Here is a 13,594-nt window from a genome sequence, read left to right as displayed (position 1 = left end):
TCAATTAACCAATCCACCCTCTCCCTCCGTCCCCCCCCCCCCCCCACTCCGCACTTACTCACGCAACAGTAAAGGAAAAATAAAATGATCCCCCTTAGTTTGTTCGGGAACAGTAATTCCATACAGCATAAATGAAACACACGCGTTTGTGTGTGTGTGTATTTGTGTGCGTACGTGCATGTATGTGTGTAAAATGATTTGTGGCTAAGCCATGTCTCCGCAATGTCCTTTCTTTCAGGAGTGCTAGTTCTGCAAGGTTCGCAGGAGAGCTTCTGTGAAGTTTGAAAGGTAGGAGACGAGGTATTGGCGGAAGTAAAACTGTGAGGAGTTGGCCTCAATCGTGCTTGAGTAGCTCAGCTGGTAGAGCACTTAACACCGAAAGGCAAACGTCCCGAGTTCGAGTCTCGGTCCGGCACACAGTTTTAATCTTCCAAGACGTTTCATATCAGCACACACTCCGCTGCAGAGTGTAAATTTCATTCTGGTTTTATATTGACGGAAACTGAATGTATCGGAGCATGAAGTACGAGTCCAAAGTTTGTACAACTTTCTGGAGATACTCATCACACAACTAGTATTAAATGATTAAACTTTCGTTCAATTAGGGAGTGATACCTATCACAGTATGGTGTGTACTCTCTTGTATGTCTTCTGTCATGGAAGTAAATACCATATGAATCTTGTCTTTAGCAGTTTCTTGCTATGTCTGGAACACATGCTGTGTTTGTTCATGAAGGTTGCTGACTGGAGGCTCGTATGAAAGTATACGCCTTCCTACCATATACGAGACGTTCTTTAGTGGTGGGAGGTAGAGTTGTAAAGTTACCGTAAGCTACAGTGGACTACCGTAGGTAAGCGTAGCCTACGGTAATATTACTAGTAGCTTTAGTCAGTTACGGTCGTTACTGTATGTCAGGTATGTTGTATACCTATTGGGCATTACCTCATAACGATCGCATTGTCTACGTATGCGACCTGTGTCTTTCTGGATTCCCTTAGAAGTCGGAAATCCTGAACGGTCTAGAAACTGAGTGAGGATCTGTGAAGGGCCACATAACCTACTTAACGTGTTTGTCCTATAAAGTTATCCTCATGTTCCTTGCGTAAAAATAAATAATATTTGTCGCAGTCGACCGAGATCGGAAAGGCATCGATTCCGACGAAAATAAATCTTAATGATGTGAAAATGTGTACAACTAATTGTTACTGTGACAGGTGGGGATACAATCATCTAGTAACGAATGAATTCAAACTTAGATAATTACAAAAATTAAGACTGAATGATTAATCGAAAAGGTTGCTGGTAACAAATATGCAAATTAATGACGTTTTAACAGTGCAATGAAGCAAGAAGACTGCCTGTCCTAAGGTTGACAATTTATTCTTGAAACCAATTGGGTTAAATTGAATTAAATCGTATTGTGAACAATAGGTAGGCAGACACAAACACACACACACACACACACACACACACACACACACATGCACACACAAGCAAACGCAACTCACACACATGACTGCATTCTCAGGCAGTGTGGTTTCAGTCGTGTGTGTGTGTGTGTGTATTCTTGACGAAGGCCTTAACGGCCGAAAGCTGTAATTCTGAGAGTCTCCTTGTTGTGTCTATCTGCAACTCGGCATCTCCACTACATGGTGAGTAGCACCTTTCCTTCTCATAAGATGATTATGTTTCTAAGTCAAGATGGTTAATCAAAATCATTACGAAATTATTCTTAATTAATTATTGTAAAGTAATATTTAACAACCCGCTGAAATGATTGAACCTGGCAAAAGTAACGAATTGCAACATTTATTCGGCTATTCTATTAAATAACTACTTTTATGTGTTATGATATATTTATATATCGATGTCATGGTTATCGTATTTCAGCATTGCCTTGGTAGCCTGTTGTGCTTTTGAAATCAATCATACTTAATTGTTATATTCTTAAGAGTGAATCATAAATATTTCGATGAGTTGGTTAGTAAAAATTAGTAAGAGCAAACACTACCAGTGAGTTACGCTACATAATTAGTACTGCTTCGCATAATGCAATAATTCATTCAGTTTTAGTTTTGCCTATAAGTTCTTTAAAGAATTCTAAAGTTTTGAATATATAATAACTAATTTTGTGATCGTGTCCATACCAATTAGCACCCACATTAGTAATAACCGTAATTGCCAATATACATATCACTAATTGTTACGTACAATTAATTCAATTTAACGCAATTGGCTTCAAGAATAAATTGTCAACCTTAGGACAGGCAGTCTTCTTGCTTCATTGCACTGTTAAAACATCATTAATTTGCATATTTGTCACCAGCGACCTTTTCGATTAATCATTCAATCTTAATTTTTGTAATTATCAAAGTTTGAATTCATTCGTTACCAGATGATTGTATACACTCGTCACAGTAACAATTAGCTGTATACATTTTCACATCATTAAGATTTATTTTCGTCGGAATCGATGCCTTTCCGATCTCGGTCGACTGCGACACATACCAGAGATTGTCGGAAGTTTACAAGCGCACATAACCGTCCTCTTGACATGCTATACTATTATCTCCACCTGAAAAGATGCAGTAACCTTAGACGCACCCAACATCCATCATGCAGGAATGACTTCTTCTGCACTAAAAAGACCAAAATTAGCTCTCACAAAGATGAAATTGCAATCAATATATCCGACAGGAATAGAAAATTGAAACAGTTTGGTAGGTTGTGTCTAGTTGTTCATGGTCTCCATGGTGTCCATGCTTCTCCACTTCCAGCAGCGTACTTTCATAATTCTAACTTGAGTGACTTTTAATCTTTTTATCTCTGACATCTGCTGGAGATACATATTTGTATCCTGGTTTTTAGGCGACAAGCTGGAACTGCAACTCAGACCATATCTATCAAAAGTACCTAACCATCTCACAACTACTGCTCGACGTCAGTTAAGTTTCGAAGTTTTCTGCTGAAACTTTTCCCAAGGCACTGGCTTCATTACGTCCGAAATCTTTGGTAGGCCTACTGTCGGTGACTAACCAACGAAAACACTACACTCTTGTTCGTACAGAAATAGGATTTTCCGCTATTCCTAGATTCCTGCTAGTAAGCAGAAGACCCAGGTTTGAATCTTGTTCCGGCAGAAATTTTCAACTTTCCCACTGATATAAATCAGTGCCCACTGGCAACTAATGTCTTTAATTTCTTGTATCTTAAATAACATCATCTCCTGCTAAATGCTTGCATTTTGGTTAATTTACCTAAAAATCCAAATTTCGATATTTAGAGTACTTCCTACGGCTTTCTTGAGAGACTGGATTCGTCTCGGCGTTGAATGAACCAAACTATCACACAACGTAGGCTTCATGTCTTGATACCAGACACAAACTGTCTTCTATGTTAGCTCAATTTTAGATGCACGGCAATGCTGGCGCAACTTTTTTGATGCTACCGACCACATGTTTTCAACAGGTTTAACGCCGGGGCAGTTCAGTTGGAACCCAGATCATTATGACATTGCCCTACATGCCTCGGTAAGTGGCGATTGGCATTGTAATCTTGAAAATAAATGGTAAAGATTTGCACTATTGAAGTGGTCCCTAGCTGTGTTCATAATTTCCTTTTCAGTTATTTTGCAGAACGCCGTACCTATACGTATTGTTATCCTTTCAAACCCTTTGAAACAAAAGGCATCCCACGCCCTACCACCCTGAGAGACATTAAGGTTTGAATAACACACCCTTTGTTCAGTTCCTCTCCAGTCTCAGTCCAGAGTTTCAAGACAGCATTACTGCCATAGACATTAATCATCTTTTCCTCGACAAAATTACCATGTCTCAGTCTCCCACGACCCAGACTACATACATGTTCACTAACTAAATCCTGTCTGCTATCTCTGTATTAGTCAGCATACTATTGGTATGCTTGTGACAGCATGCATATCTAATATATTCCAAAACGCCGCTCATAAAAATGGGATTCTCCGGTGCTCATACCTCAGGTTCTATTGGTGATAAAAAAGTAGGGTTCAGTGTTTTGGACAGCACCTGGACTAGGGACTATTTGTATGGCCAACAAAAGGATCGTCTTAGTATCACTATCCTACAGTACAAGGTCAAAGTTTGAATATTACAGACTTCCTCCTGCTTAGGCAAATGGAGCAAATCGGCTGGGACTTTTTGCATTTCATGTGGTCTGCGGTGAGCTTGACGGGACTTATGGAAGCACTTTTGGTTAAGGGACAATTCCTCGGGAAAACCCCACAGAAAGGATGTTTTTACTATATTTTCTCCGTCACCAGCAGGCCAAACCCAGCCCTAGATTCCTGGACGGCTGTGAACAGAAAATGGCTGAAATTTTTCCTATATATTCCTAATATTCCCATCTTGAACAACCTTGAAAATTTTCATGATGTCTTTACCCATTTCCAAGATACAGAGGTTCACTAAAACCCAGCAGTGGATTCCAAGACAACACATGGCTGAATTTCTTACGATGTATTCCTAAGGTTCCGATCTCGAACAACCTTGAAAATTTTCTTGACATCTTCGTATGCTTCCGAGATACAGACTTTCAAAGTCACCTTACTTTTACATGTAAAACATGCACGTAAAATACAGTGTGAGGCGAAAACGTAGTTTATAAAGTGACATAGCACGGGGAGATATACTGTAAAATGTCTCCGTTATCATCTGGGAACCCCATGTTGTAGTACTGAAGCACATGAAAAATTTTTTGCGGGGAAAATTCAGTCTGAGGTTTACTTTTGCGTTATTTCAATTTCACATAAGTAAGTTATCTAAATTTTACTTACCAATACAGTACATTTCTTTTCACGTGCTGCAGCCGAGGAAAAAAGGGAACCTCCAGAAAAATGTTACCATGGGAGCGCAAAAAATACCAATATGTTCGTGTTTATTTTAAAAAAACTGATTGAAAATGGGGTACCAGCTGCCTCCTTCTAACTTCCTCAGAACCTTTAACAACTTCCCAAAAATTTTGGCATGCGACGTATCGCCCATTTTTATGCTGAGAGAAGAAGACGGTGGCAGTGGCAAAGAGACGGAAAAATAATAAATACTGGAAGATAGTAGAGGTGTTTGTGTTACAGAAAGAGCGAAGGAGACAATGGCAGTGTGAAAGAGAGGGACATGATGGTTAGTGGAACACAGTTGACAGTGACAGAACGGTACTAGGAAAAGAGTGAAGGAAACAGAGACATATGAGGGGGTTGGGGTGGGGAAAAGGAATAAAGAGAAGGAGAAAGTGGAAGTGGCTGAGAGCCAGTGATAATGAGAGTCAGAATTATTACAAGATGCTACTCCAGGCGGGTGTAAAAATGAGCGTGCGCAACGGAAAATATTGATCACAAAAACGAAGATTTGGCCCTGTCTGACTATCCCCGCAAGCAGATCTTAGGATCTCTTAATGATGATATTATTTCTTCCTTCTTGGTCTGTAACATATATTTTACAACATAAACATAAATGAATGATTAAGGGAACTAGTAATTACTAAATGATAAATGTTGCATCTGCTTATAAATTTATTGTAGATTAAAATCCCTTCTTATATATTACAAATGTTTATATATCAATGTCCAATGGACATAAAAAGACACAAATGAATTTCCTAACTAATATCACTGACCAACTGCCCAAATATGCGCATTTTTATGGCTACGCGATCTAATATAAATACCGCGAGGTGACTGACATCATTTGCGTACCAAACACTAGAAGACACTACTTTCAAAAATGCTCTACAGTGGTGTGCAACTTTAGTGGAAATAAAACTAACGCGATCACAGCTGTTTAGCTTTATAGCCCTAATAAGCTGAAGAAATTAGCAATATCACCGTACGTACTGTGTCCGGTGCGTCAGAGTGATGGTTCTCGTACTCGTCTGCGACGATGGAAGAACTCCAACCACGAAATAAAAAACTCATTCAAACACTAGGAAGGCAGAAGGCGGACCTCTAACTAGTATAATCTAATACTGTCTTCTCCTCTCTGTGTTCGACAGACAAGGAACGCGAACTCTCAGCCACAAGGACGGAATTCAGAGAACGTCTCAACGTGAGTATAGACATAAGAAGCGCTCTGTCACTAGCGCTGCGTATCAACGACGACTCCCTACCCAGATGCGAAGTCCAGAGTCGTCTAAGTTCGCAACAGTGCAGTGCCTAACCGTTCTAACTATAAAATCTCCTGAGAGAAAAGGCAGCAAGTCCGTCCATGCCAACAAAAGCTGATATTGAGCGACCGTCAAACACAGGCGCTCAAAACGGAAGACCTCATTCTCTCCACCGCTGGCTTCCCAGCAAAGCTTGGCTCCCCTCCCTCGTAACTGCACAACGCGAATCATATTCTCGAAACCACGGAATATTCTCCATCTCTACAGATTCTTCCGAACGCCGACCAACCATATTTTAGTCTTTTGTCGTCCAGCGCGGAAAGTTTGCGAGGAAATAAAAATGTTCAAATGTGTGTGAAATCTTATGGAACTTAACTGCTAAGGTCATCAGTCCCTAAGCTTATACATTACTTAACCTAAATTATCCTAAGGACAAAGACACACACCCAGACTCGAACCTCCGCCGGGATCAGCCGCACAGTGCGAGGAAATACCTATCACCGTTGATTAGGAATACATACTCGGAAATAACCCAGCCTGCGTGATTTCCGAAGTAACGCTTCCTTGATCCTCTCTGCTGCGTCCAAGATTTTCAGAGTTTCCGGTTATCCTTCCGGCCTAACTACAAATCCGGCCAGCCACCACTCTATTGTGCTTCAGACCTCAGGTTCCCCAACCGTCAGGCTAGGGCTACTTCCTCAATTAAGCAGGACCAACACTCCTGTGCGTGTTTTTCCACCCAGGGCCTGAGTTACTTACGCCTGCCGTTTCATTTACACTGGCGTTCCAACCTCTATTAGTATAGGCAATCACTCATTACGCCGTTTTGATAACAAAGACACTCCATCACCTTTCATGCAATAAGCGCTAACAACTATTTACAAGGTGTACGTGACAATGTCAGTCTTCTTCAAATATTCATATACAGGGTGGTCCATTGATAGCGACCGGGCCAAATATCTCACGAAATAAGCATCAAACGAAAAAACTACAAATAAAGAAACTCAATTAGCTTGAAGGGGGAAACCAGATGGCGCTATGGTTGGCCCGCTAGATGGCGCTGTCAAAGGACAAACGGATATCAACTGCGCTTTTTAAAATAGGAACCCCCATTTTTATTACATATTCGTGTAGTACGTAAAGAAATATGAATGTTTTAGATGGACCACTTTTTTCGCTTTGTAATAGATGGCGCTGTAATAGTCACAAATGTATAAGTACGTGGTATCACGTAACATTTCGCCAGTGCGAACGGTATTTGCTTCGTGATACATTACCTGTGTTAAAATGGACCGTTTACCAATTGCAGAAAAGGTCGATATCGTGTTGATGTATGGCTATTGTGATCAAAATGCCCAACGGGCGTGTGCTATGTATGCTGCTCGATATCCTGGACGACATCAGCCAAGTGTCCGGACCGTTCGCCGGATAGTTACGTTATTTAAGGAAACAGGAAGTGTCCAGCCACATGTGAAACGTCCGCCACGACCTGCAACAAGTGATGATGCCCAAGTAGGTGTTTTAGCAGCAGTAGCAGACAAATTGCGCGAGAACCGGGAATCTCAAAAACGTCGGTGTTGAGAATGCTACATCCACATTGTTTGCACCCGTACCATGTTTCTATGTACCAGGAATTACATGGTGACGACTTTGAACGACGTGTAGAGTCCTGCCACTGGGCACAAGAGAAATTACGGGACGATAACAGATTTTTTGCTCGCGATCTATTTAGCGACTAAGCGTCATTCACCAACAGCGGTAACGTAAACCGGCATAATATGCACTATTGGGCAACGGAAAATCCACGATGACTGCAACAAGTGGATAACCCAGCGACCTTGGCGGGTTAATGTATGGTGCGGCATTATGGGAGGAAGGATAATCAGCCCCCATTGTATCGATGGCAATCTAAATGGTGCAATGTATGCTGATTTCCTAGGTAATGTTCTACCGATGTTACTACAAGATGTTTCACTGGATGACAGAATGGCGATGTACTACCAACATGATGGATGTCCAGCACATAGCTCGCGTGCGGTTGAAGCGGAATTGAATAGCATATTTCATGACAGGTGGATTGATCGTCGAAGCACCATACCATGGCCCGCACGTTCACCGGATCTGACGTCCCCGGATTTCTTTCTGTGGGGAAAGTTGAAGGATATTTGCTATCGTGATCCACCGACAACGCCTGACGATATGGGTCAGCGCATTGTCAATGCATGTGCGAACATTACGGACGGCGAACTACTCGCTGTTGAGAGGAATGGCGTTTTACGTATTGCCAAATGCATTGAGGTTGACGGACATCATTTTGAGTATTTATTGGATTAATGTGGTATTTACAGGTAATCACGCTGTAAGAGCATGCGTTCTCAGAAATGATAAGTTCACAAAGGTACATGTGTCACATTGGAACAACCGAAATAAAATGTTCAAACGTACCTACGTTCTGTATTTTAATTTAAAAAACCTACCTATTACCAACGGTTCGTCTAAAATTGTGAGCCATATGTTTGTGACTATTGCAGCGCCATCTATCACAAAACGAAAAAAGGGGTCCAACTAAGACATTCATATTTGTTTACGTACTACACGAATATGTAATAAAAAATGGGGGTTCTTATTGTAAAAAAACGCAGTTGATATCCTTTTGATCTATGGCAGCGCCATCTAGCGGGCCAACCACAGCGCCATCTGGTTTCCCCCTTCAAGCTAGACAAGTTTCGTTCTTTGTAGTTTTTTCGTTTGACGCTTATTTCGTGAGATATTTGGCCCGGTCACGATCAATGGACCACACTGTATATGATGTACAACTTATTAAATGATACCTAATTCCGGTTGTAAATCACGGCAAAGTATGTAGATGAGTGCTTGTAAGGTGCGAAATTATAGCCACCTTACAATATGACAATGACAACGAGGGAGAGAGAGATAATGACAGTGAGAAGTGACAGTAGCAATAGGAAAGAAGGAATGAGATATTAACAGTAAGAGAGAGCAAAAGGGAGACAGTGACAGTGAGGAGAAACTATAGTAGCAGGACAAAACTAAGGGGCACTGTTGATGTGACATAGGATACAATGATAAAAAGACGCAAAGAGGTAATGACAATGATTTGGGCTAATGAATGAGGGAGAAAGGGCAACTGCCAGTGAATGGTTATGAGCGATTTGCAACGATGGACTAGTGCGTGTGAGTGGGTTACAGTTAGGAGAGCTTGTGGGAGTTTGAGGTGAGTTGCATGTTAAAAAATTACTAGAATATATTCACATGCCAAATTTCTGGGAATATTTTTAAAAGTGATAAAGAGTCTTTTAAAATAAACAGGAACGTATTTGCATTTTTTGTGCTCCAATAAGAGCATTTTTCCGCTGATAGGTTTCTTCTTGGGAGTTTTCTTCTTGACATTCATCTCTGAAAATCATCTAATCACTGTTCTTCTCAAAATCTTGTTCAGGTTTGGAAGTTATCTGACACAAACTCATTTTGCTTTCATTTTTATTGCCCTGCCCAGCCGAGGACTTGCGTCCTTCTTACAATCACATCTGTGTCGCACACTTGTTATTCCACTAGTTCTCCGTTTTTTTTAAAATGTTTCCCATTGTCTTCTGGTTAATGAACTGTTTCTTTGCTGTTTCCCTGTTCGAATTACAAGCATGTTTTAGGGCTAACACTATTCCTTGCTCCCTCATTGAAATAACCATATTTCTTCCCATAATATAAAAAAGTTAAATTGCAAACATTTAAAAGTATGATAACGCCATGACAATGATGTTTAACAGCAATGAACATACTAAACATCAATTCGAAACATTCTTTCCACTCCGGACGAAAGGAAACTAATACTTCGGCAACTGTTAGCAGTCACAGGATGTCATAAGGGTTTTGTTTTGCCAACTAGTGGCATAAACGTAAGTTATAGCTCAGACGCTCTTTTCAAATTATTTGGAAATTCACAGATATTAAACACCTTGTCAGCAAGATTTTTCACCCGTATTCAGTTCTGTTTACATCTATTTTTAAATAAATAAATACGACTCTCTCCAACAAAACATTATTTTACATCGCTCGTAAATGAATAAGAAAGTAGGGATGCCGGTAAGCCACTATTAGCAGCACAGTGAAGACATTATCGTAACCAACAAAGACACGAAGCCAACAGCCACCACAGCAGTACAAGTTTATGTACCAACTGGCTCAGCACATAATGAAGAAGTTGAAAAAAATATATGACGGGATAAAAGGAATTATTCAGATCGTCAAGGAAAATGAAAATTTGTGTCTGGGACTGTAATTCGATAATATGAAAACAAAGAAAGGAAAGCTAGTACGTGAATATGGACTGGGAGAAAGGAATTAAGAGGAAGCTGCCTGTTAGAATTTTGCACAGATCATCGTCCACACTTGATTTAAGAATCGTGGATGACGGTTGCATACGTGGAAGAGACATGGCGACACCGGAAGTTTCAGGAAAGAGGAACCTAGGTTTATAGCATTTGTAAATTTGGAGAAAGTTTTTCACAATGTCTACTTGAATACATTCATTGAAATTCTAAAGGGAGTAGGAATAAAATACAGGGAGAGAAAAGTTACATGCAACTTGTACAGAAACCAAACAGCAGTCGAGGGCCCAGAAAGGGAAGCAATGGTTGAGAAGGGAGTAAGACAGGGTTGTAGACTGTCATGATGTTATTCAGTCTTTACAATGAGCAAGCAGTAAAGAACCAGAGACAAATTTGGTGAAAGAATTAAAGTACATGGAGAACAACCAAAAGTTTAGAGGCCTGCTGATGACATTATAATTCCGTCAGAGAAAGGAAAGGACTTGGAAGAGCACTTGAACGGAAAGGATAGTGTCTTTAATGGGGAACACAGAGGAGCATAGACAAAAGCAAAACAAGAATAAAGGAATATAGTCGAATTAAATCAGGTGATGTTAAGGGGATTACATTAGGAAATGAGACACTGACAGTAGTAGGTGAACTTAGCTATTTGGTCAGTAGAATAACTGATGATGTCTGAAGTAGAGAGGATATGAAATGTGGGCTGGCAATGGCAACAAATGCGTTGCTGAAGAAGAGCAATTTGTTAAGTTGGAAGATAAATTTAAGTACTGTATTAGGAAGTCTTTTCTGAAGATATTTGTCTGGAGTGTAGCCTTGTATGGAATTGAACCGTGGGCGATAAACAGTTTAGACTGGAAGAAAATAGATGCTTTTGAAATGTGATGCTTCATCTACATCTACATCTACATCCATACTCCGCAAGCCACCTGATAGTATGTGGCGGAGGGTACCTTGAGTACCTCCTTAGGTTCCCCCTTCTGTTTCAATATCGTATTGTTCGTGGAAAGAAAGGTTGTCGGTATACCTCTGTGTGGACTCTAATCTCTCTGATTTTATCTTCATGGTCTGTTCGCGAGATATACGTAGGAGGGAGCAATATACTGCTTGACTCCTCGGTGGAGGTATGTTCTCGGAACTTCAACAAAAGCCCGTACCGAGCTACTGAGCGTCTCTCTTGCAGAGTCTTCCACTGGAGTTTATCTATCATCTCCGTAACGCTTTCGCGATTACTAAATGATCCTGTAACGAAGAGCGCTGCTCTCCGTTGGATCTTCTATGTCTCTTCTATCAACCCTATCTGGTACGGATGCCACACCGGTGAGCAGTATTCAAGCAGTGGGCGAACAAGTGTACTGTAACCTACTTCCTTTGTTTTCGGACTGCATTTCCTTAGGATTCTTCCAATTAATCTCAGTCTGGCATCTGCTTTACCGACAATTAATCTTATATGGTCATTTCATTTTAAATCACTCCTAACGCCTACCCCCAAATAATTTATGGAATTAACTGTTTCCAGTTACTGACCTGCTACATTGTAGCTAAATGATAAAGGATCTTTCTTTCTATGTATTTCGCAGCACATTACACTTGTCTACATTGAGATTCAATTGCCATTCTCTGCTCCGTGCGTCAATTCGTTGCAGAAGAATGCCGAAGATTATATGGATAAAAAGATGTTCAAATGTGTGTGAAATCTTATGGGACTTAACTGCTAAGGTCATCAGTCCCTAAACTTACACACTACTTAACCTAAATTATCCTAAGGACAAACACACACACCCATGCCCGAGGGAGGACTCGAACCTCCGCCGGGACCAGCCGCACAGCCCATGACTGAAGCGCCTTAGATGGATAGATAATGTAACTAATGAGAGAATTGCATATAATTAAGGACAAAAGAAACATTAGTTATCATCGGTTTAGTATTGGGTGGAAGTGTGCGGGATAAAAATTATAGATGAGACCGAAAGATGACAACAGCAAACACGTTAAAAAGGATGTAGGCTTCAGTAGTTATTCGGAGATGAAGAGGCTCGCACACTGTAGAGTAGTAGACTAACCAGTCTTCAGACTGTAGAGCACAACAGCAACAACAACAAATGATTGTGACTGAAGTAGGATTCAAAAATATCGACACTGAAACAATGCACTGAGTAAAGTGAAGTGAAACAAGAAAATATTGCGATTCACCTAAGAGTGAATTTTTTTTGTCCTCAGAATATACAAGTGTGAAAATGTAGCTGCCATTGAAAATCCATTGCTGAATAAATGTCTTCTCTTGATTTTTCCGTGCATTACGATCTAGATCCCGACGCTTACATATTGTTCACGCATGTTTCCGAAAGTCATCCTCTCTCCAACGATTAGGTAATCTTTTCAGTCTTTTCTAATCTTTTGGGAACCAGTAAGGAACTTCGCCCGTTTACGTGTCTGGACCGGCTCTCTTTCATTGTAGGGTTCTACTCCAATTAGGTTGCTGACCCATTTGATTGACCTCCTGTATTTTCCCTCGTACCAGTCTCCATTTCTTGCGGCCAACGGCCTTGCCGCAGTGGTAACACCGGTTCCCGTCAGATCACCGAAGTTAAGCGTTGTCGGGCTGATCTAGCATTAGGATGGGTGACCATCCGGTCTGGCGAGCGCTGTTGGCAAGAGGGGTGCACTCAGCTCTTGTGAGGCAAACTGACTAGCTACTTGATTGAGAAGTAGCGGCTCTGGTCTCGGTAACTGATATACGGCCGGGAGAGCGGTGTGCTGACCAAATACCCCTCTATATCCGTATCCGGTGACGCCTGTGGCCTGAGAATGACACGGCGGCTGCTCGGTACTGTTGGGTCTTCATGGCCTGTTCGGGCGGAGCTTAGTTTTAATCCTCCATTTCTTATTGAGTAAGACGGAGTTTTCGACTGCTTTTCGAATGAAAAGTCCATTTTTGCTGCCGTAAGTCAAAACTCGTAATACATGCTTTTTTTAGGCTCATTGGAGGCTTTATTTTGAGAATCTTATTTAGTTCAGCAGCAACTCTACAGGTGTGTTTGTTTGTATGTGTGTGTGTGTGTGTGTGTGTGTGTGTGTGTGTGTGTGTATGGCTTGGCTCTGAGCGCTATGGGAC

The 13,594-nt window shown here is 41.0% G+C and overlaps 1 pseudogene; it reads left to right on the top strand.

The window, feature by feature from the left end:
- The first annotated feature begins 13,015 nt into the window (after window positions 1–13,015).
- LOC124616980 lies at window positions 13,016–13,133 on the top strand (annotated as a pseudogene).
- Window positions 13,134–13,594: the final 461 nt, after the last annotated feature.

Source organism: Schistocerca americana, chromosome 5, assembly GCF_021461395.2.
Source record: "Schistocerca americana isolate TAMUIC-IGC-003095 chromosome 5, iqSchAmer2.1, whole genome shotgun sequence".
Taxonomy (NCBI): domain Eukaryota; kingdom Metazoa; phylum Arthropoda; class Insecta; order Orthoptera; family Acrididae; genus Schistocerca; species Schistocerca americana.
The sequence above is the reverse complement of the archived record's forward strand: the minus strand, read 5'-3'. Positions and strand labels throughout refer to the sequence as shown.